This window comes from Maylandia zebra, linkage group LG2 (genome assembly GCF_041146795.1).
Source record: "Maylandia zebra isolate NMK-2024a linkage group LG2, Mzebra_GT3a, whole genome shotgun sequence".
Taxonomy (NCBI): domain Eukaryota; kingdom Metazoa; phylum Chordata; class Actinopteri; order Cichliformes; family Cichlidae; genus Maylandia; species Maylandia zebra.
Genome location: NC_135168.1, coordinates 21911803 through 21937042, shown reverse-complemented (window position 1 = coordinate 21937042; position 25240 = coordinate 21911803). Strand labels below are relative to the sequence as shown.

Here is a 25240-nt window from a genome sequence, read left to right as displayed (position 1 = left end):
TTGAAGTCTTTGTGTTCCTGAGGCTAATTACATCGCGGTCGTTCAGTTTGGGACAAGGTGCTGCTTCAAGTGGGAGAAGTGAACCAGCGTGGGGGAAAGTGTCTGGGCAGCCGTGGAGGGGGCGGAGGCTTCGGTTACCTGTGAATTCCCCTTGAAAACAGAGCTCCCTTTCTTCCACTTCGGGGGGTTTGGAGGTAGTTTGATCAGGTGCATTCCTCCCCTCTCTGGTCAGTTTCTCAGGAGGATTAAAAGGAGAAAAGTTTAACGTCTTACAGGTTTAAAATGGCGACAGATTGCTCGTGACGGTACTGGAGATTGGATAGTGAGGCCACAGACAATCACTCCTCTCAGGACTTATTTTTCCTCATTTTACCTCCCAAGTGAAAAGGAAAGCATTTAGAAAGGAAGTGAAGGAACACATTTAGCCCTGAGGTTCACAAAAAAGGTCAACATTTTACTTTTCTTCCTAACTTCATTCTAATTATGTCATTCTACACTTTTTTGAAATATTGTTCATCCTTTAGGACCAGATGGTTCTAGCCACACACACACACACACACACACACACACACACACACACACACACACACACACACACACACACACACACACACACACACACACACACACACACACACACACTCTCAACTAAAACCTATTAGCTGCTTCAGCTTTAATAGTGATATCATAGCTGCAATGCCAAGACTGCCTTAGACTGGTACAATGCCAGTGAAATACTCGAAAGTATCAGAGATAGTGTCAAGGGTCTCTTGATATATTGCGGACTGTTGTGTGTCTTTGTACCTGTGCATAGGCAATTGTATACAACCTTTTCCATTTAACACAAACTCAGTGTACTTGACATGAAAGTATGTAAAATAGCAAATAAAAGGAGAATACAGGTGTATTTGCATCTTTCAGTAGTATCTTCAAACACATGAATGAATACGGTGGTTTCAGCCATAAGTCATTTATCATGACTGTCAGGTTGAGGGAGACTTTTCACATCTACAGATTCCACACATAGGATTTGATCACAGTCCCTCTTTAAGGCTCACAGACACATGTTGCTGCAGGATGGACTCTGTTCATTAAATATGCTGGATTAAAAAAAAAAAAAGATTTTGACTTTGTGATGAAATCGATGTAAATCTGGTGCAGCTGCAGTTTTGAATAAAGTTTTTCATCCCTGAATGTTTCCTGTACTATCACCATAACTTATTAATTTCTGAGAGTTAAAACATACTGCTCAAAAAATACTCTCACACCGATGTACATGAGGGAAAGAGGCTGAAATCTGGCCTGTTTTCACAGCATAAAAGTAAAGTTTTGCATGGCTTCATTTGATATGATAAAGTTATCGTACAGTTTGAGGGGGTCAGGTAGGAGACAGTCATCCATATACTGGTTTAAAAACTGCATTTTAAACAAATGTCTTTAGTTTACTTTTACATGCATTCATCTTTTAACTGTGTTTTGTTATTATTTTGCAGTCTGTTAATGTGACAAAATTTAAGCTCTTCCCATTTCTTGACCTTATCACCTTAGACATTATCACTTTGTATTAATGTGACTTTGCTAATTCTCGTTGGTTAAAACAGGACTAAAAGTGAACTTTGGAGACCAAACTCTTAGTCTCTGGTTTGCTTTTAGGCTTCAGTATTTTATTCTTTGGGTAAATTTTTTAACTATTATAACACTGCACCAGAACTTTGTCAAACAACTAAACTGAATTTTAACAAGTGGTTTAAATGGAGAATTGTGATTTGCTGATTCAGTGCTCCCCAGGCAGCTTATTCCAGAGCTTCAGTACCCTGACTACAAAGAACCGGTCCAGTCTCGCCTTTAATTTAGACCCAGGAACAGTGAGCAAGTTCTTGCCTGAGGACATCAGGCTGCACCCAGCTTGACAGTTGCAGAGCAACTCTGAAATGTAGTCTGGGGCTTGGTCATGAAGGGCCTAAAAAGTAATCAATAAATTCTTTGGTTGGCAGTGCAGTGATACTAAAAGTTGCATAATTGGCTCCTTTTCCTTGCTTTTCACTGAAAGTGTAGCAGCTGCATTTTGTACAATCTGGAGCTTGCTGAGTGGACTTTCAAATCTTTAACCTCCTAAGACCCGAACTCTTCCACGACATGCATTTTTAATTTCTCTTTGATATTTGGGCTGATTGGGGCCTGATGAATGTAAAAACAAAGAATTACCAGATTTTTTTTTACCTTATTTTTGTTTTTAAGAAAAATAAGAGCCACAAATGAGGATATTCATTTAACATTTTGATAGAACAGTAGCAGTATAATGTCCTCATAAGTGGATATCAGGCCCTTGTAGAGCAAAATTGAGTATTTTGGTCTAAATAACCCAAAATGTGATGTCTACATATGTGGACGGCAGGTCCTACACTCTAAAAAAAGATCTGCTGGCTTAACGTAAAAAAATTAAGGTAACAATTTGCATGGATCTTTTTAAGTTACTTCTGTCACGGTCTGGCTGTCACACCGTGGGGATGTGGGGAAAGGAGGACCCAGGCGCGGTGCTCTACGTATAGACAGTGTTTATTTACAGAGGGTGACAAAAACAACAATAAATCCCCGTGTTCTCCCCAGACTCCCGTGTCGTGTCTCTGCGTGAATAGTTCGTGTCTCTGTGCTCTCCGCTCCCGTGTCAGCACCCCCCGGTGCTCGCTGCTCTTCGTGCCTTCCACGCTCCTCCTGCGGGAAACAATAGACGCAGCCGTCAGGACACAAATAACCGCGGGCATACACTTACACACATTAACTCTATTCAATGGGACGACTAACGTGGAGTCTCAAGGAAATGATCCCGCGTCGGTGGGAGCTCCAAGACTCTCTTAAGTAGCTCCCCCGACGAGGCCTGATCAGCAGCAGGTGTGTGGCTTCGGGTGTGGCCAGTCCCCTTGCAGGGCCACACCCTCCAGGCCTGACGCCGCCTATAAACAAGTGCTCAGCCACCCACACACACATATACACAAGCACAGGGAAGGGGGAGCAACACCAAAATACACAGCAATAATAATAATAATAATAATAATATAATACATAACTGCTCAGGGATCCTGGGTCGCCCAGTCCCAGGACCCTGACAACTTCAGCTTAGCCACTATAGCGTAAATGCCACAAGAGTTCTCTAGTTAGGCAAACTCTATTCCTTACGTACAAACAACATGATTTGCTTTGTCCTCTACAAGCTTAATTAAGTTGAACCAACTTAATTTTAATTGTTTAAAAAATTACTCCATTTAGTTATTAAAACTTATTTTTTTACTTTTATTCTACTCAGAAATATTCATGCAAATTGTTACCTTAATTTTTTTGAGTACTAGTAACTTACAATAACTTATAACTTACAATTATACAATAAATTACACATTGAAATTCCAGTTTTATGATCAAACTGTTTATTAGAACACCAGTCCACCATTCCAGACTCATTGACATTTCAATAGCAGACAAAATTGTTGCCTCCATAAAATAAATGACATAAAACACCCCTGTAAATCTGTCTCAAAAAGACTGAACATTTTGACAGTCATGCTCTGATTCAAGTTTGTTTGTGTTAAAGTGATAGTTTAGGTTTTTTTAAGTATGAAGTACATTGTGAGTGTATTACACACAGTAGACAGCAGTCAGCACATTCCTGCCACCAACACGCACGATAGGCTCAGTTTGTTTGTGTGACTTTGGTAAATCTGAACTAACCCGAACTAACACCAAAGTCACCAAATAACACAATTACACTTACTGATCAAGGCAGCAGGAGACCAGCAACTCCTGTGTGCTGTCAGGTAAAATTGCTGTTTTTGTCCATGGACGCTGGTGGGCCAGAGCGATTGAAACAACAAGCAGTAGAACTTCTCTTTCCTCACAGAAAAGGCTGTCTGATAGCAAAATAAAGCAGTAAACATATTCTTGATATAATGTACATTTAAACTGACATCAGTTTTATTAGGATGGAGGCTCATCTTGCGTGCCGGTGGCCCCGTCTGCTTCTCCGTAGGTGGAGCTTACTGACTGCCATCTACTGTGTGTAATACACTCACAATACATATGTACCTCATATACAGCCTCACTTCAAAAGACCCGAGCTATCCTTTTAAAGTGCATTATTTTTAACTAGGTGTACTTAATGCTCAACGCTCAACTTTACACCTACTGCCTACTGTAAAGTATGTAACACAACACATTGCAAACAACAGTGGAACATTTCCCGTTTAATTTGAGGATAGCCTCACTCTTCACATTTTTTAGTACAACAGTTTACTTTTTAGTGACATTACCTTAGGACTGGCTTTCAGATCATCCAGCTCGAGGAATATCTTTTGAAACACTTCAAAAGTGTTTTTCAAAAGTGTTTTTCAGTTCTTTTGGGTAGCTGAGGTTGAGTGCATATATCAGCCCCATTAGCAAGGCACAGGCTCTGGGTACATCCAGGTCTGCTAGGACTTCTGTTCCTTCAAGTATGATCCTTGCGCTGGCTGGATCAGACGTTGTGGCACCTCTGGTTACAATCTTCATCACTTCATTGGTAATATCCCCGCCACCATCCTGGTAGATCAGAATCAATATAAATGTTTTAAGTAATCATACTTATACATGAGAGTAACACAAAATAGGGCTGCAACTAACAATTTTCTCGATTATCTGATTATGTCTGTGAAGGTTCTCTTTGCAAGCTCCTTTGACGATTATCTGATTAGTTGTTTGGTCCAGAAAATGTCAGAAAATGGTGAAAAATGTCAATGTTTCTCAGAGCCCAATATGATGACCTCAAATGTCAAACATATTCAGTTTGCTGTCATAGAGGAGTAAAGAAACCAGAAACGATTCACATTTATGAAGCTGAAACCAGAGAATTTGGACTTCTTTTTCTAAAATAATTACTTAAACCGATCAATCAATTATCAAAATAGTTGCCGATTAATTTAGAAATCAATTAATAATAGATTAGATCGTACCTCTAATACAAAGTATAGTCATGTCTGATTTACCTGCTCTTTGAAGAGATCCTCCTCCTTTTCCCTGAGATACACCACTAAGCCACGGATAGCGACCTCTCGCCTTCTCTCCACAGAATCGTCCTGTGAATAAGAAAAAGAATGTCGAACTGCTCTTCGAGGAGGATGGGTTTTTGATAATTACATCCAAAAAAAAAAAAAAAAAAGGATTGACTTTATATGGCCTGAACTGTACCAATTATAGATTTCCAGTGATAATCAAAATAATGAATTGATCATTTCAAAGAGCCATTTCTCTGAAATGATCAATTCATGAACTTGAAAAATCCAGGTAACAAATAGAAAAACTGCAAAATCTTGCAAATTACTCTGCCAATCATGATCCACATCACCTATAATTTGTTTTATTATTAAGTATTTATAGTTTTAATTGATATTTGTGCCTCAAGCTCTAAACAATAATTTGACATAGTTGAGTTGTAAACAGCTACCTTTTAAGACTCAATATCACCTATTGGAAAAAAAAGTGGATTATCCTATTTGAAATAAACTACATTTCATTCATTCATACCTCTAGCAGCATGTTCTGGATGCGCCGAATGCGCATTTTTGCAGCCCCTCCTCTTGAGGACAGCAAGGACATTATTTTCTGAGAGTACTGGTCCAGCTTTGCCATGAATGTTGTCTCCAGGTTAACAGTGGTGATCCTTCTGAATTCTTGGTTTATCTGTATAAAAAAAAGGCACAAATAGGCACAACATGTTAATGTATACAATTTACTTTAAAAGAATACATACTGCAAATTATCTTATGGAAAAATATTTACCTGAACTGCATCAAAAAGAGCAGGCCATCTTTCTTTCAGGTCATTGATTTTTGGTGCTTGATTGACAACTTCCTGCCTGCGAATGGAGAATGTTATGTTATGTTTCCAAATCAAAGATATTTTTTCTTAAGTGATACAACTGCGCTTATGTATCTGCAGTTAACACCCAAAAGAGCAAAATTATATTTTATGTGCTAATGCACACTCAATGTAATGTCATTAAAACAACTAGTTTATGAATGTTACTTAAGATCTTTCCTGTGGCGTTTCTACAACATGGCGTTCGCTTCCTTGCCCGCGTTTTTTGACTGAACTTTGACACAGGCTGTTCTTCAGCTAGGGCTCAATTAACAAACTTCAATCTCACATAAAAATAACTCTAGGACTTAAACATCAAAATGCATCGATGTTAAACCGAATGTATACTCAGTAACCTACATTTGTTTAGTCATGAATGTAAAATGGCCCAGCCTTTTGCTGGTCAAACCTTCATCAACGCTGCAACGATTTCAAAGTAGAAAGAAGAAAAACATGTATTACCCTGTCTTTGCAGAGTTAAAACTACTGCTACAGAAGCTCAGTGTCAATTAACACCATTTCGCTGCCACCGTAAAACAAAACTTAACAAAGACTAATGTTACGGTCGAATTACTTCACAAGTTAGCCAGAAGTGTAACGTTACTAGCTTATCACCACCACTCGCCGAGGAAGAGTTTAGTGTTGTGTAAAAAGGATTTCTTGCAGTGCGTGTTGATAGAGTTAAAGTTAGAGTTATTAGCTGCTGTGAATAAAACAAGGCAAAAAATTGTACTCACCACAAAGCTTTAACGTTTGATAATGTTCCGTACAAAATGCCGCTTCTCTGCTTTCTCTCTTTGCCTCCGTTTCTTTCGATCAGTGGTCTGAGAGCACAACATGTCCGGGCAAGTCAGCCTTGTACTCAGCTTTTAAAGGACGCTTACGAGATTTTTAAGTTGTATTAACTGAATACACTTTCATGTTAAGTTAACACAGAAATGTCTGTTCAAAATCGATATATTACTGAGCTAAGACTGTTTTCTTTATTTTCATTTCGACCAACTCATTAAATTAAGTTATCAACTGATTACAATGTGTACATGCAACAAACTTAATTTTTTATGCAGAAAAAGCTATTAATTTTAAGCTTTACTTACTAACCCCATGAATCATTTTTTAGAGTGTAGGAGGTTAAACATAAAACAGCACTAAACTGGTATTTTAGATGATAAGAAAATGACGGTTTTCACAAAAGGCTTGATGTGGCAGTGAGGTACATACTGATTTGTACACACACAGTTTAACAGCAAATAACAGCAATCTCAGGTGTTTCGAACACACCTCAACACAACACTTATGTCATTTAGCAGAAGCAGCATATCATCTGTCCCAATTAAAGACAACATGCTATGTCTGACTAGAGCAGGGGTGGGCAACTCCAGGCCTCGAGGGCCAGTGTCCCTGCAGGTTTTAGATGTGTCCTTGGACCAACACAGCTGATTTAAATGGCTAAATTAGCTCCTCAACATGCCCTGAAGTTCTCCAGAGGCCTGGTAATGAACTAATCATTTCATTCAGGTGTGTTGACCCAGGGTGAGATATAAAACCTGCAGGACACCGGCCCTCGAGGCCTGGAATGGCCCACCCCTGGACTAGAGTATGGGAAAAAATATATATTTTGTCAAATATTATCCCACAGATATGATCCTTGGGGTAGTTCAGGTGTTGTAGATGAAATATTTTCACCCACAGAAACATAAAAAATATCCTGACAGAAATAATACCTGTCCTAACAGCAGTGGTCTCTTAGACCAGCGGACCCCAACCCTCAGGCCATGGACCGGTAGAGGTCCGCGAGTGGTTTGATACTGGGCTGCGAGAATTGAGGCTCGGTGTGAAATTGATGGTTTTCAGGGTTTTTATTGTTAACTTGTTTTCCCTGGGTCTTTTCCCGTGTTTTAGTTGTGTGTCTTATTTTGAAAGAAATATTTACGCATTACTATAGCGACCAGCAAGCAAAAGGGGCAGAGAGGAGGATGTTGCTCTCAGTGTTGTTGGTGCATTTCAGGGGGGCGCTGCTAATAAAGTTAATTACAATTTCACAGTGAATTTATTATTATATTTACAAAATACCACAGTTTTTGTCTTGGTCATATCATTTTGTTTTGTTGTATTTATCCGCGACACCTTAAAGGCCGGTCTGTGAAAATATTAAACAGACATTATTAGACATATTAGACATGAAACCGGTCCGTGGCGCAAAAAAGGTTGGGGACCGCTGTCTTATAGGATGACAATATCTGCATTCTCTGTGTAAGAGGACTCATTGCATGCATTTTGAATTATGTTTTTCAATCAGAAACTCTTGATGCTTTGCTTGATGCTTTTGTTTGTTAGATTGATTTTTGTTTTCTTCATGTGCTTTTTGATAATCTGCCTGTGCTCCTTAATTATCTGATTAGCAACACCTTTGTGCTTTTTTTGAGTAACTAAGCTCACAGATCTAGAAACCAGCATCAGTTTTATTTGTTTTAGTTTGTTTGTTTTCAGTTTAACTTTAATTTGCTCCTTTCAGTCACACTAGACTATAAAAAGCTTGCCAACCTCGTCGTGAACAGGACAAAAAGTCATCAGTAGTTGTTTGGTGATTACACTGGCTTGTAAGTAGGTCTGGCAACCAACTATTGACTAGTCTCTCAAAGGTTGTTGTTGTTGCACACTGATAAGCCTGGTCATTAAAATAATTTGATTGGCTTTCTGTTATTTCCTTATAAATATTCGAGCCATAGCAACGAGGAAAAGCATAAAAGAGGCTCTGTAAAATGAAATCATCATGGGTTTTTGTTTTTTTCTTTCAAATGTTCAGATGTCCGTCCGACACTGTAGCAATCAGATTTATTTTCCCATGTAGACCATTAAGGCTTTTGCTATACTGGTCCACTTAATTGTCATATTTTATTCAACCTTTTTTATTATTATTTATTTTTAATCGTTTTCATTTTGAATTATTACAGTCTGAACAGACAGGACCAGGGGCCAGGAAAGAGAAAGAAAGAGAGGCTGGGAAGACAGTTAACAGAAGAAGGGGGAAGAAAAATGGAGGAGAAAAGGGACAGAGAGAACACTGAAAATCTGCTTGATCACCTGCTGAGAGAGAGAAAAAGAAGACAACACAGCAGGGAAACCACAACAACAACCAACATGTGACAGTCAATAATAAACACTGAATGTATGAGCAGCATACAGTGCTAATAATGCATTATATTTTTAGAGGCAGAAGCCAACCAAGATAGTGTGTGAGCACCTGTGTGTGTGTGAACGGGCATATGTTCATAAGATGTAAGTGTGTAATATTGCCCCCCAGGTCATGAGGCAGGCATGGAGGAGACCCGGGCCCCACACATCCAGAGGCTCCCCAGAGCACAAGAGTCCAAGGAGGACCACCGCAGTGGCAAAGGGCTGAGGAGAGCCTCATCGTGGTTTTATCAGTGTGGAAATAAAAAAGTTTACTCAAACAAGACAGTGATGCCCTTTTTTGTTTCAAATCTCAGTTTCAAATCAAAAATTGTTCCTTATAATGGGTGTGGCCTTTTGTGTATGAGTACATTTATTTTATAAAATCAGTGATCATACTGTAGCACAGGACCCAAGGATCATCACAGACAGAGTGGCGATTTTTATGCCCAGGATGCAGACGCTCCTCATCAGCTGACACCAGGACACACACTCCCACTCCCCCACACTGCACGACATAAAAAGGTTTCCCTCATTAGGACAGTTCAGCACACCTGCTCTTCCCGCCTCTGTGCCGCCCTGTGAGCTCACTGCGTCACCCCTCCTCTGCAGCAGGCCAGAGACCACGCCTCCGCCACACATATCTTCATTGAAGATGGGCCTCATCACGCTATTTAATAAAACCACTGAGGACTGGGCCACAGCTCGTCTCATTGCCCTTGCAAAATAACAGTAACAGACTTATCTGCATATTTTTAAAACAGCATTTTAAGCTCCATGAGTTTCAGTGGTTTTATATGACTGCTCTGCTGCTGCAGCTCATCTAAACAAACAAAGTCATACAAGGTGAAAAGACAATTTGTTATTTAAAAAAATGAGGCTAAACATAAAGAAATATACATGCATTCATAGAGCAGCACACACCGACGGTCTTCACTGGTGTGATCAGCAGTACTGAAGGTGTCTGATTACACAGTGAGCCATTTTTAGCATCCTTAAAAACACCTCCTTCATCTTTCAAGTGCTGAATTATTGTGAGTTCTGCTCTAAAACCATTTCCATGTCTGCTTCTTGGTTTTCCTGCAGAACATAACACCGATTTCCTAAGTTGTTAAGTGTATATTGGGGGGAAAAAAAATCATTTAAGTGGTGAAATGACTTTTACTGTATTTTGTAAAAGCATACGTTTGAGTTAAGCAGCAAAAAAACTGTGATTTAACTCACAGGTGCTCTTGTCTTAAGTTCCCTGACCTATGAAAGTGCAGTGTTTTGATTATTCTGTTTTAAATATTGTTTCAACTTTCAAGCATAAGTGTATGTTTAGTACACACACACACACACACACACACACACACACACACACACACACACACACACACACACACACACACTGATTAGGCTTCTTCCTGTCTGTTCTCCCCGGCATACGTGGCCAGGACTCTGCCTCCTCTTCTCCTGCGGGAGGAAAAATGAATAATTAATCGGTGTAAAGTAGAGGGAAATTATACAACATTATGCCATAGTGTGTCCACTCTAATGGCATGCGGCCCATTTTAATGACTCGACCAGCCCACAAAGTGGTACCCCCACCATCCCGCGGCCCCCAGAGTAGCTGTAAACCTGCCGGTGGCCCCAGGCGAGCCATATGCCAGATTTATGGTCCACATTTGTTTCTGCCAGACGCAGCAGAAAGTGGCGGAGCTCCGGCCATGATATGGTTAGTCTCCCAACAAGCTGTCCACTGTGATGTCAAATACAAAGCGATGAGGTAAACATGATTCTCTCAGGGTGCCCTGCATTAATACTGAAATGAAGATATTTTTTTTTTCCTTTTTGTTTGTGTTTATGCAAGTAATTATCCCAGTCGGGGCCCAGTTTCGCTCGACATCTTATAAAGCTTTTAACTCGTTTCAGTTCCTCATGCAGATCAGTCAATACGTATCGAACCAGCAGGTCTTTGTAAGTGGACCTTGTTGAGCTTTTACTGAAGAAAGGTGAGAAAGGAGCATTTTTATTTTTGATATAGTTCGATGCATTACTAAAGGTGAACAACCTGGACGACTGTAATGAACTGCTGCAAAACCACCGATAAACAATGAGCAGACGTCACCAGGAGGAGGTTAAGGTCCAATTGTACCAACAAATGTCCACGGCAGTCGGACCCTGGTACAAAATCCTTGTGATATCCTCTTTCCTTGATAATATTCACAGTAAGTGAGTGGTCATTTAGGCCTCCTCTCTGGAGCCTGATGCTAATTATCTCCTGCTGTGTTTAACATGTGAAATATTTTATTTTTCAATATGTAATTAGTCTAATCTCTTATCTGCAATTTTCTGATTTAGTGGAAACAAAAAAGGACTGTGGGAAATAAACTTTGAGTGAGCTGGGATTACAGATGTAGGCTCATAAGATCATTGCATCTTCGACATCTTTTACCTGGAGCCAGCTAAGGTCTGGCTCTGACGGTCAGATGTTTGAGGGAACAAGGAGTTGCTTTTTACATGGATCACCAAGAAACTTTGAAAACTTTCAGTCAGCTGGAGGACACAAAAATATCTGCCTAAAAAGGCCATTATGCTAGCTGCCTGAGGAATCAACGCTATTAAGTCTGTTAATAAATGTTGCTTTGTGGTGAACCATTGATAAGACTGAGGCATTTTTCTAATTTTGATCCAGTTGCGGCGCCTCTGATTTTTAAATATTATAAAAGAATACATTGCTGCTGCTCCATGAACAAAGTTGGGATTTGCTCCCCATTTCTGTGACTCTCTACAACAGAGATGCAAAGCACGACCTATTGAGACACACAAGAAAGCAACATTATTGGAAAATAAGCTAAAACAATAGTTTAAGTCAGACTTATAGAGCTGATATTAGAGTTGACACTGAATTGAGTTGCATGCAAAAAATACAAACAGGTAAACATTTATTGCAGATGTTCATAGTCTAAGCTTGAACACTTATTGTTAGACCTTTGTTGAGTTGAGATTGTATAGCCAGACGCTGTTTCCTGAAACCTCAAATGTGATCCTCGGGGACGTTGCTGCCTTTAGCACTTTGGAAAAGGATCTCTGGATGAATGAATTAGCAGCGCTGCACGCGGAGTCGAGCGTCAGCAGCATTCTGAATGTTTTCGCCGGTGGTCTCGGCTCAGATCTGCTCTCTGTTCCTCTTCATTTTTCGTGAAGTGGCAGATCTGCTCAGTCATGAACGAGTTCATTACAGTGAGGATGAAGGCAGAGAGGTGGGGAGGAAGTGAGTAAGTGATTATATGCATCCCACCTTCCTCTCCTGTTCTCTCTGATTAAGATGCATCTGCTGCGTCTCTTTGCGCCCCGGCTGCTTTGTGCATTCATCAACATCAGTTTAATGAAGTGATCAGAGGCTGAGATCAGACACAGCCCAGAAATATTACTCCATTAGCCTCTCCAAGCTTTCTGCAAAACAGGAAACACTGACCTGAGGCATTAGGCTTGTTTTCTCACATTCTTTAAAAATGCCGAAGACAAATTTGAAGTATAACTGATTACCTGTCCAGCCTCTCCAAACACAAATCTTCTTTTCTGAATAAAGAACAATCTTTCATCCCTGCACTTCAAACAGGAGGAGAGGAACACACCCCCACTGTCGACACCACCACTGAGAGGCCCGACTTCTCTCTCGCGGCGATGATGTTAATAAACTGTCAGCATGTGGCACTTTGTAATTGGGTTTGTGCCTTGTTTAACAAAGAGCGATTGGATAGTTAGAAGGGAGAGCAGCAATCTATCCGCCTCTCCAGTGAAATGAGCCGAATGTCTCATCCATGAATGTGTTATCCCAGAGGAGCCGCATCTCAGATGTGTCTGTTATCCCTGGCAAATAAACCGAAGCGCTGAGAAACAACCCTCACCCCCCCAGTCCTGACATCATAAAGTCTCTGTAATGCTGTCATAAACATGACACGCTGCACACAGTAGCAGTTTGCACCACTTTATTTGGAACAAATGAGCCCACGGCGCTTATTTATGATGTCTTGTGATTTAGTGTCGGAGCCAAACCTGCGGCGCCAATGGGCGGGTTACATGTGTCACATTCAGGACACGGGGCCTACGCGGAGGCTGACAACTGGCACGCTCGCTTGGTGTTTCCAAAAAAAAAAAAGAAGGGAAACTTCTATTCAAAACTTTTATTTATACTGTTCATTGACCATAAAGTTTAGCTAACAGGATTGTCGTTAGTTTAATTCTCAGATTTAGGTCTGGGCCAATAACTTCAATCCGAAAATGTCTTTTCTTTTGTTGTTAATTTGTTCTCCAAAGTTTTGGCAATCAGGGGCCAAAGCAAATAATGAATTTAGCTGACACATACTCATGAAGTCCCAAAAAGCTGATTCTGTTCATTCTGTTCATCTGGATGTAGCGCTTTTACCATTTCTCCTGAACAGAATCTACTTTTTGGGATTTCCTTACCTGGATGAGTATGCATGAAGACACATCCGTGGTGTGTACAGTAAGAATAAACAACTTTTAATGTATGGGATTAATGCGCAGAAAGTCAAATATAAACACAGACTTTTAATAAATTACATTTACAGTCACCATGACTGTGTCAGCATTTTGACTACAGCCATCTTGGTTCTTTGGAGCCAGAAGTGGCAGTATTCAAATGAAAGTGTAGAGTGCAAAGTCATCAACTAATACTAGCGACAGCAAGCTGTACTCATGAACTCATTGGGTGTTGCTCATAACACCCTTGAGCGAAAGTTGGATTGCATCGCGGAACAGCTCACTGCAGTTGTGAGTTTTCAGAATCGGCTGTTTGGGCAAAAGAATGAAAACACCAGCAAGTTTGATACCATCATTGGGAAGCTCGCGGTTCTCCAACAGGAGATTGAGAGACCAGTGTCGGAGTGTTAAAGAACAGCTTTGAAATTCTCATGAGTTGTCACAAAGAAAAATTACCATCATAATCCGGCTACCCCTTCGGCGCCAGCTGTGGGTTCAAGGCCGGAGCTCAAGGCACAGCACAAACACAATCAAGTGCTGTAGCTCAGAGACTCGAATCAGCAAAGGTGAGGCCTAGCAGACAGCGACTGGCACAAGTCACTGTGTAGGCATGCCTGCGAGAGCAGCCCTGCCTCTAACTATAAGCCTTACAAATATTTACATGGACAAGTTATTAAAAAATTATCTACTGTATAGTTATAAGAAGGGAAAGTATCCATAGAAGCCCAAAAAGTGTATTTGTACCAGGTTGGAAACTTGCTTTTTAATGTTATTTGGTTACTGTACCGTGGGGGATTGGATGGGTTTAGGTATCAGCCTCAAATGGCCGTTGAGGGAACTGCAGTTTTTAAAACTTCCTTCATTTTTCAGCCCTGGAGGATGCCACTTACAGTGTAATTTATTTTAACAACAGTTTAATAGGCACAAAATACCAGCACCAATCAAAATGCCATCACACTAATGACAGCGCATGAAGATTATTCAGTAATCTCACTATTCAGTTCACTTTTAAACAGCACACTGCACATTTATTCTTAAATCGGAAAATAGAAGGAAGATTTTACCAGAGCCCAGGGGAACACTGAGCAACCAACTGGTTGGAATTTAAGTACCCTTTCATCCAATAAACCATCTTGAGATCTGACCAGTAAGAGTGTGACTCCAGCAGTCTCGCCCCCCTCTGGCCACCTGCTGCTGTGATAAAGCCATCAGCCACTGGCTTCTGCCTCGCCCCCTGCTGCCATCCCTGCCTGTGGAACACACCATTTCGTGAGGGGTGATAGGAGATGCTTGGCAGTGGGTGACAACATAGAGAGCTTCCTCCCACAGGTGACACCTCAGCCCTGAAGCACTGACACATCCTTATCTCAGCTGACACGAGGAGAAAAAAAATGCTGACGGTTCTCCCTCACCACAATCGGCAGTTTTTCACTAGATCTCTAAGAATACTCAGCACGGGCACCATAATGGCGAAAATAAAACACCGTCTTCATCAGCACAATGCTTCCTAGGGCAAAGCCTACCCATGGCTGGTTTCAGGGCAGAGACAGCTAGCAGGAGCAATGCCAAGAGGACAAAGGAGGAGGACGAGGGGGGAGGACGAGTCTGACAGCTGTCAGTGATAGTTTCCTGTACAGAATGTTAGTGACAGCCTGCAGAGTCGACCGGTCTGCAGCGCTGACAGCAGCCGGCTTCTTCGAAGAAATGAACGAAGCAGAGATATTCTGCTTCCGAGACCCTCGACTCACAGCTGCAGCTGCCTTAAAAAAACCTCTCTGCTGACACTGCAGTCTGAAGATGGAGTGTGTGGTCCTGGCTGTAAGATGGGGAATTAAAGTTAGGTATGATAGCACCTCGTAAGTTTTACAGGATATCTTACGTGAGTGTAAAAGTTGACAGTGAAGTGAAGGGAGTACAGTATTTCCAGTAGAATTTGATTCTATTGAGCTGGAAGGAGGTTGGATAAATGCATGTGCATGCACTTTTGTAAGTGAATTCTTAAAACCAGGAGATTCTTGTATCTCCCATATACGTTGCACCAGTAAATGAGCGCCTCCACCTGCCCAGCACCTGGGGCAGGTGTGAGGGTTAGAGCAGTCTCCCAGCTCACAGAGATTGAACTTTCAAAATAAGGGCAGAGGGGGTTTAGTCACAGGTGGCTGGACAGCCTGCCGTGTGGGTAACGATGAAGTGTGCCTCACTTTGAGAGAACTTCCTTATTTATGCACAATATTGACTGTACGTCTTTTTTTCATTGTTAGTATGCAAGAGTGGGCATGCTGGCTCCCAGGATTGTAGACTTTGGACTTCATGCTTGTCGGCTCACTAAAGACTTACCGTGTGTTGTGGAAATGTTGTAAGATTAGATTTACCTGTGCAGGAAGGACACAGGGAGAGATTCAGGCGACTCACATAGAAACATTTATCGCAGGGAGCTCGATACTGACCAGAACAAAGATGATTACTTAAGTTAAGACATATTGCCATCTATCGCTGAAGGTTATTCTCTTAACAGGGCGTATTTATACTCATTCTACACATCAGCAGATCCATACCAATAAGGCTAATGCAGCCTTTTTACCTTCATTCTAAATGGAGTAGAATTTTATGTATGCAAGGTCCTGTCTTTTCTCCTAAAATTAAATCAGAGGCTCTTCAGACCTTGTGGCCTCTGCAGATGCTGAATCATTACATTCTTGTAAGAAATTTCACCTTCAGTGACGTTAGAGACATTATCAAAAAGACATCCTTTAGTCGCAAAAAAATCTTCCACACTCCGTACTTAAGGTTGAAATGTATATCTATGTGTTGAAGCTCATCTGAGTGACTAACTCAACCTCTGGTGTAGGCTTGTACTAAACACCTAATAAAAACTAAACCAAGACTAATATAAAACTGTAACATTAGTTCAGTACTGTCGCATGCAAAACATTTTTAAAGGATGAATGTGAAATATTTACTTATGCATTATTCCTTAAATCCCAGAAAGCTGATTAGTTCATCTAGATATAGTGTTTTTATTGGGAAAGCCATGGATCAACTCCTCTGGCACAAACTGAGCAGTGTAATGTACATGGTTAAGTGCCAAGAAGATTGCCACAAATTATACTTTGGAGAAGGAGCAATTTATTACAGGTCAACAAGATTCATCCACAGCTAACTCCAAGTCCAAGTTAGCATGTTCTAAACTGAGTAAAGTGACCCAGAAGTATCTGCTTGGCACTCCTAAAAAGAGCTGGTCAAGTTCTTTACATCCTAAGGAAAAGTGCTTCAGCGTGTCCATCACTGCACCTTTTAATTAAGATACACTGGATCATCCTCTATGAAAGGATGTGAGATAATGCTATGTGAGCATTATCCAATCAAAAACTATTGACAATGATCAGAAGTTTTCAAAAGCAAACAATAAAAACAAAACAAAACTGACAAGTGACACAATTTTTTATTTTTACTTTTATATCTGTTCAATTCAATTCAGTTTTATTTATGCAGCGCTAAATCACAACATCAGTCGTTTCAAGGCACTTTATATTGTAAGGTAGACCCTACAACGCCAACAAAACATGCAAATTCATACGACCCCCTATGAGCAAGCACTTTGGCAACAGAAGGAAGGAAAAACTCTCTTTTAACAGGAAGAAACCTCCAGCAGAACAAGGCTCAGGGAGGGGCAGGGCCATCTGCCACGATTGGTTGGGGTGAGAGAAGGAAGACAGGATAAAAGACACACTGTGCTGTGCTTTTCATAGTCAAACAATTCCGTGACAACCTGTTCCCTGTGTATAAGTGCATCACTGTGCAAGAATATTATATGTATCTATAATATTTCTAAACAATTTCTAAAATTCTAAAATGTAAAATATGAATGTTACACCAGTAAATGAATGTTTACTTCGGTTATGGTGTCATGTTTGGTATTATGGTATTGGCAGCTTTTCAGATTACATTACTATTTTGCTTCCAGGTTGAGAAACTTCCATGTTAAAAAAAACTCAAAATTTATTTAACCTGATGTTACAGATAGCAGACCCATGCTAATAACGTCTGCTATGAATCTAAGTTGTCTGGTGTAATTGCAGGTTTTTATGAATGTACGAGTTTTCATGAGTTTTCTCTAACATCTTTATTCAGACTCATGACATTGTTCATCAACACTGTGGGAAAAATGTTTTGACTGTAAGACAGCGACCTTAGCGTTTCTATAGGGACATCTTTGAGTAAAGTAATTTTAGTACTTCAGACTCTCCACAATCACTAATGGGATGACTCACTAATATACAGTTGTGTTTGCTCCCTACATGTTCAACACATCACAGTTATGGTGACAAACTGTTAATGCAGAGTACCTTTGGTTGACTTTCTGCTTGTCCTCTTCTTCTTTATCAAACGATGAAGAGCTGATCTCCCCCCCCCCCCTTTTTTTTTTTTTTTCTTTTGAGACTTCAAGTCTGACACAGCTCTCCAGATAGTGAGCCTCAACTCTCCCAAGACTGTGGCGCCTGCCTGGGAGCAATAACTGCAGAAAACTAACTTGTTAAAAGTCTGGGCCATCACTCAACTGCTCTGATAGACAAAATCCATCTACAGTAAATACCAAGGGCACTGCAAAATGACAAAAATGGTGGGAAGAACTGCATATGACAGATACTTACACTTCTTTTAGTTTTTAAAAACTAAGAAGTCTATAGGTTGGACTGCTTATGGACCACAGTCATGAAACTCACTATATAAACTGCCAAGGGTGACAGGATTATCAACATTTATATAGCTTTTTGCAGTTACACTCCAGTTGTTGTTTGTAAATACATTTCGCCAAGTGCAGCGGCGTTTTGGGGTCACTGGGCTGTGTTGCCATATCTTTACATAAATGTCCATCAAACAGTGACACTAATAATGGCTTTCACTGATTTCTTAGTCAAATACAAAAAATATGTGGCTTCCAAAGATGAACAAGAATAGAAATGTTTCATTATTCATTTGTTTGGTGCATATAACCAACCACTTTGGCCATCTCACTACATACAGCGACATGATGAAGATAAAAACAATAACATGAAATTAACTGACGTCACTTCATACATGATGCGAAGATGTACCGCATTAGTAGTGGACACCTGGTGGATGGTGTGGTCAACCAGGGCGGGTAGAGATGGCGACATAGACTTGCATTTTAAAACATACGTTTTTTTCCCCCTGCAAAACTAAACTGAAGCAAACGTTACTATTGGTCGTGATTTTATTTGTTCCAACGTTTCAACGTGTTCAAAGAGCTCTGCAGTGTGTGAGTTGTTGATTGTTTTTTTTTTCTCTTTCTTGCTTTAACTTTTCTGACGCCAGAAGTTGGAATTCTGTCAGGTGGATTCATCTCAACTTGATAACTCAGCACATCTTTTTCAGTTGCTAACACTATGATAGAGCACAGTCACCCTCAGCCCTCAACCTCACTTATTGTCTGTTGTTAGTCATCTTTTTATTAATGTAATATTGATTTTTTTTTGTTAGTTTGTTAAAAGAAACCTTGTTTCGTTTCTCCTCCTGCATTTATTCATATAAATTTGTGATTCCATTTCCATAACTGCGTGAATAATAAGTGCACACACAGAATTAAGATGTGCAGCTGCAGATTTGAGGTCTCACGGCAGTATATTATCTTTTTCCTCCCAAACTGACCCCACCTTGACTAACATTTTCCATCTGTATACAACTGTCAATAGATGCTTCAATATGCTTTACATAACTTATGAAGGACATCAAATAGGACATACAAGCACAGAATAAAGAATAAAAATGCTTTTTACAAAAAATAAAAATAAATATGGATTTCATAAATGTAAGCTGGATCAAGTCCACAGACTGTCTATTGGCTCTTTCTTCAAACTCTAAACACTGAGAAATAACTGAAGTAACTTGCAGGAGAAACTTATGTTCAGTGGTGTTCTGGGTAAATTATAAACCAAAACCTAATTTAACTGACACATTTAAAAGCTATTATAACTTAAACTAGAAAGTGAAAATTTCTGAAGAAATTTTAAGTGTGCCTATGCCGCCGCTAATCAGTATAGTTTGCCATTCAAACGGCTACAGAGAGCAAAACTCAGCAGAGCAGCCATTCTCCACCATGAACTATGGTAAAACCAAACACCGCTCGCGCCTCACAGATGACAGCTTACGGTTTTGTGTAAAGATGAGGTGACTTCGTACAGCCCCAATTTGTAGACGCTGTGCGCAGAGGTTCATAAGCAGACCCGACAATGTTTGCATGAACACACTTTGAAGCATTACGTTATGGACCACTTTTCACACATAGTTGCTGTACCCACACAGCCGGCTGTAAATCAAATTCAAATCCAAATTTTATTTGTCACGTACACAGTCATACACAGTACGATATGTAGTGAAATGCTTGGACAACTGCTCGTGACCTAAAGAGAACAAAAAAGGAAAAGGCTATGAATAAGATAGGAAATAAATATGAAAAATTAAAAAGGGTAAATTTAACTAGGAAGGAATAAAATATAAATTAAGGTTAAAAATGAAATAACTGTACAACACAAATTAGAATGAAGGGTAAATTTAACTGGGAAGAATAAGATAAAGATAAATATATAAATTAAAGTTGAAAATAAAATAACTGTACAACAAAATACACAATACACAATATAGAACTATATAAGAATGTATGAAGGAATCTAAATATAAATAAATATATACACAATAACAGCAGCTGTACAAGTATTAACCGGAAATGAAGAATATAGTGACCAGTGTTGTGCAAAACCAAAGTCCAGAAAGTCCAGTGTGTGTGTAAGAACCATATGTGTGGGTCAGTACTGTGTGGTGGTGTGATTGAGAGACCGTATCGCCTGCGGGAAGAAGCTCCTCCTCAGTCTCTCTGTGTTGGTCTTCAGGGAGCGGAATCGCTTTCCTGACCTCAACAGAGAGAACAGTCTGTTGTTGGGATGGCTGAGGTCCTTCACGATCTTCCTGGCCTTGGTCCAGCACCGCCTGCTGTAGATTGAGTGCAGGTCAGGGAGCTCGGAGCGGATGGTGCGCCCAGCTGACCGCACAACCCTCTGTAGAGCTCGTCTGTCCTGCATGGTGCTGTTCCCGAACCAGGTTAAGATGTTTCTTGGCGGGAAAGTAGCTTTTCATCTCATAGCCCGACACATACACAAAAAAAAAAAAAAAAAAAAGCAGAGAGAGCACAGACTTTACACCTGAGAGGCGTGATTGCAGATGCCGCTGAGGTGGGTCCAGCCGAACTAGCTAGCCGGCTAGCAGCAACATCGTGAGAAATCTGTTGCCAATATGGGATGTTTTGACAAAACGAGCAGATATTTGACGTTTACACACCTACATTCTCACCTGAAAACCGGTCGATCGGCGGCCGCCTCACATGTTTCTTTCCCCACATATGAGGGGAAAGAGACACATACCGGTGGCTAGCTAGCTCCGCGTTAGCCACCACCAAACAACTCAGTTTTTCCTCATCGACCAGCATCATCGGCCCATATAAACGAAAAATAAGTCCAGCTAAGACAAAGACTGTTTGCGGAGCTATCGGGGATGAAAGGAGTTAGAGACGCCTCACTGAAAGCCAAGCCTGGGTGCTTTTGAGTGAAGCGGCGCTAGCCGCGCTAGCTAGCCAACATCGTGAAAAATCTGTTGCCAATATGGGATGTTTTGACAAAACGAGCAGATATTTGACGTTTACACACCTACATTCTCACCTGAAAATATCTTAAAAGTTTACTTTGTGACCTAGAAACACAAATAAGAGGAATATATTAAACCAAGTGGCAGCCGCCATTGTTTGACTGGTAGAGGCGTGCTTTGAATTGTGGGATATGCAGTTTTCCACCAAGCATACACCCTTGCCGTTACCGTAACTATTCAATGCTTCGTGCAACCTTAAGAATTCCAATGGTTCCTGAAAGCACCGACGCTGTGCGCGCCGTTCATATTGTTGTCATTATGGTAATCCAAATACGGGGACATACCACTAGAGTGAGCCAACACACCACAAATTAAGTGAGTGAGCAAACACACCACAAAGTAAGTAAAGTTTCACTTTCGTTCGTTCCCATTCATTTGAATGGGCAAAAACTTGCATTAAAATATTCATATTTAAAAAACTATAGAAGTAATAAACACCAAAAGTCATAGCACACCATTCCTGATCCAGCCGCACAAAATGATATAACATATATGAAGCTTGTGTCAAAACTGTGGGATGAGTTACGCGCGAAAATTTCAGGCTGAAAAAGGAAAATAATAATAACTAGAAAAATTTGCATTTCCTGCGAAAATGCAGTGTGGATGCTTAAAGCTGAAGCTGCATGCAAAAACCAGCTGAAAAAGCTGAAAAGTTGCAGAAATTGTAAAAGCTTTTCAGAAGCAAAAGAACTTTGCTAAAATGGAATAACTTAGCAGAACTGCAATATCTTAGAGGAAACATAATACTTGGCAGAAATACAATTATATAGCAGAAATGCTATATTTAGAAAGAAAAATATAATATAGTAGAAATAGTATGATTTAGCAGAAATACTATGATTGAGCAGAAGTACTAAGATGTAGTAAAAGTACTTTGATTTAACAGAATTACAATTATGGAGGAGTAATACTTTAAAATGGGAGAAATAGCCTAAAGGGAAGAGTATTTGTGCCATGGAGTGTTAACAAGAATGTGAGGTCCATATTAGAAAAGCTGGTAAAATCATAAAAGTTTGCAGAATTGTAATAAATGATGAATATGAATTACTGGTCTGTGACAGTGTATTAATTTGTAGGGAAAAAAACATGTTGACCAGGGTGGAATCGAACCCACGATCTTTGGCTTGCAGACCCGTGTCATTACCAACTGCGCCACTGGGAAAGAGAGCAGCCGTTTTGAAAAACAGGGTGATGAGGAGTCAGAATTAGATCGCGGTGAGAGGCGAAAAATGCCGTTTTTTGGAGTTACAACAGTTAAACAGAAAAATCGGAAAAGCAAAATGGACAGCTGAAAAAATGCTGAACATGCTGAGGGTCCCTCAAATATACTTGTTAAATGAAAAAAATCAGCAAAAAAAATATATAACAGCCACACAATCAGAAATATGTACACATAAGGAAACACACATGCACAGAGAGACACACACACAAGATCCAATTCAGTCAACCAGTCTAAATATATTGAATTTGAAGCTTAGAATGAGGTCATCCCATTAAAAGCCTTTCTCTCTCTCTCTCTCTCTCTCTCTCTGTCACACACACACACACACACACACACACACACACGGAGAGAGAAGTAAGTTTCTAGCTCAGTCAAGCAGCCTTGGAGCTGCTGAATTTGAATCCACCAATCAGAGAGCCTGTGCACTTTTTCCCGCCAAAACAGGTGCACGCAGCACAGAGAGACACAGGATTTTTGCAGTCTATTTCTCATAATGACAACTCCCCTCAAACAAATGACCATAATTTCCTAACCGTAGGGGCTAGAACGGTCATTCTTACACTGTTTTGTTCAGAAGAGATGGGGGAATCTTAAAGTGTTGACAATTTATCATTAAAATATGAATTATTAAAGATAATTGACTTCTAATGCACCATAACTGAGTAGAGCAAAGCAAAAACTGCCTTGACTTGCCCTCAAACAACGCTTTCTAACTCTAAATCTATTTGGAGTATCAATATCATTCTTTCACCGTAAGAGACAGCAGGCTTTGGTGAACAATCATGGAAATTTTCAGGTCTCTGTGGAAATCCATTAAAAAGATATGACGAGAGAAAAAAGTGGTTCATTTCCAGAGTTTGAAATCTGAAGAAATCTGAGCGAAGGACGAATTTCCTACCCTCAAACAAGTCTAACTCATTTCAGAACGGTAATAGGTGAGAAAATAATTCTTGAATTGTGAGCGTCAGGAGTGTCTGAAGATAAACTGGGACAAGCCTTATGTCTTAACTTTGCTTCGTTAAGGAGATATGACGATTCGAATATGCCTCTCATTACAGAAATCAAGCGGTGATTTTGAACAAGCTCTCCATTGACTTTCTATGGAGAGTTTTGCGACTTTGTGTTGGTCTGAGGAGATTTGCCAAAATTCTATAAGTCCCACAACAATGATGGGGACATTTCCTGAAAGCCAGCAAAAATACCTACGTTTTGATGTGTAATTTGTGGAAGTTGAGTGAAAATTGAGCAAGTAGCAAGAAGTTGTTCGGACATGAAGAGAAGACTGCAAAACCTTCAGTGGCACACTGGAAGCCAAGTGCATAGCAACCATAACAACGCATGTATTTTGTGAAAAATCACAATTTTGCAACTGAAAACTTTAAGAGGCATAAAAGTAAAACGGTAAAAGATTTGAAAAAGCTGAATCATACCTGAATAGCCCAATAATTTGAGAACATTTTAAAGTTTGAATGGTTGTTCTACGTGAAAATATGAGGAAGTAGTTAAGTTTCAGAAACAAGCAAATTTTAGCAGAATTGCAGAAGTTTCCCATTCATTTCAATGGGACAAATTAAGCTTAATATTTTAAAAAGTATAATAGTGAAAAATACCAAAAGACATAGCAGGAATTAGCAGAAATAGCAGAATATTTTAAAATTTGAACGGTGAAAATCGGCTGAAAATTGCGGAAGTAGTTAAGTGCCAAAAAGTGTACGGAAGTCCCAAGAGGAACTCAATAGTGTGGATGCTTAAAGCATCCACACAATAACTAGAAAGCGAAAATTTCTGAAGAAATTTTAAGTGTGCCTATGCCGCCGCTAATCAGTATAGTTTGCCATTCAAACGGCTACAGAGAGCAAAACTCAGCAGAGCAGCCATTCTCCACCATGAACTATGGTAAAACCAAACACCGCTCGCGCCTCACAGATGACAGCTTACGGTTTTGTGTAAAGATGAAGTGACTTCGTACAGCCCCAATTTGTAGACGCTGTGCGCAGAGGTTCATAAGCAGACCCGACAATGTTTGCATGAACACACTTTGAAGCATTACGTTATGGACCACTTTTCACACATAGTTGCTGTACCCACACAGCCGGCTGTAGCTTTTCATCTCATAGCCCGACACATACACAAAAAAAAAAAAAAAGCAGAGAGAGCACAGACTTTACACCTGAGAGGCGTGGTCTGCAGATGCCGCTGAGGTGGGTCCACCTCCCCTGCAGCGGCACTGCAGACCACGCCCTGCCACACACATCAAACACGTAAAATAAATATTTATGCACTTTTCATTCACTTTTTGTTTTTTGTTATTTTTACACAGTGTTCTGAATGATTAACAATGGTCTACAGCCAATCTTGTGTATTATTATACAAACTTTGGTTGTAAGATTCAGATAACTATTTAATAAAAGCTAAATATTTTATATGAGAGTAAGAAAGAAAAGTATATCTTTGTCTCATACTCTCATCAGACAATACATGAACCTCTCAATAAACAAAATATATGCTCAGCTTAAATGACAAACCGCTATTTTACACAGTGGAACACTTATTTTTAAACAAAACCAATGCAGTTCGCCACTGACAGTGCTTACCTTTGCACATCACAGTAAACACTGAACCAAGATGGCGCCCACGCGAACGAGAAATCTGAACTACGGTGTCCTTGCAGAGGACAAATGGTCAAAATTGCTAAAATTTACAACATATATGCAGCTCAACAGCGACACCTTGTGACTTATTCCAGTCACTACCTTACAT

The 25240-nt window shown here is 40.1% G+C and overlaps 1 long non-coding RNA gene across 1 annotated transcript; it reads left to right on the top strand.

Annotated features, from left to right (window-relative positions):
• The first annotated feature begins 8170 nt into the window (after nt 1–8170).
• LOC143413665 (uncharacterized) lies at nt 8171–9330 on the top strand. Its single transcript, XR_013094280.1, has 3 exons — nt 8171–8480; nt 8835–9049; nt 9185–9330. It is a non-coding gene; the product is annotated as an uncharacterized LOC143413665 (long non-coding RNA).
• Nucleotides 9331–25240: the final 15910 nt, after the last annotated feature.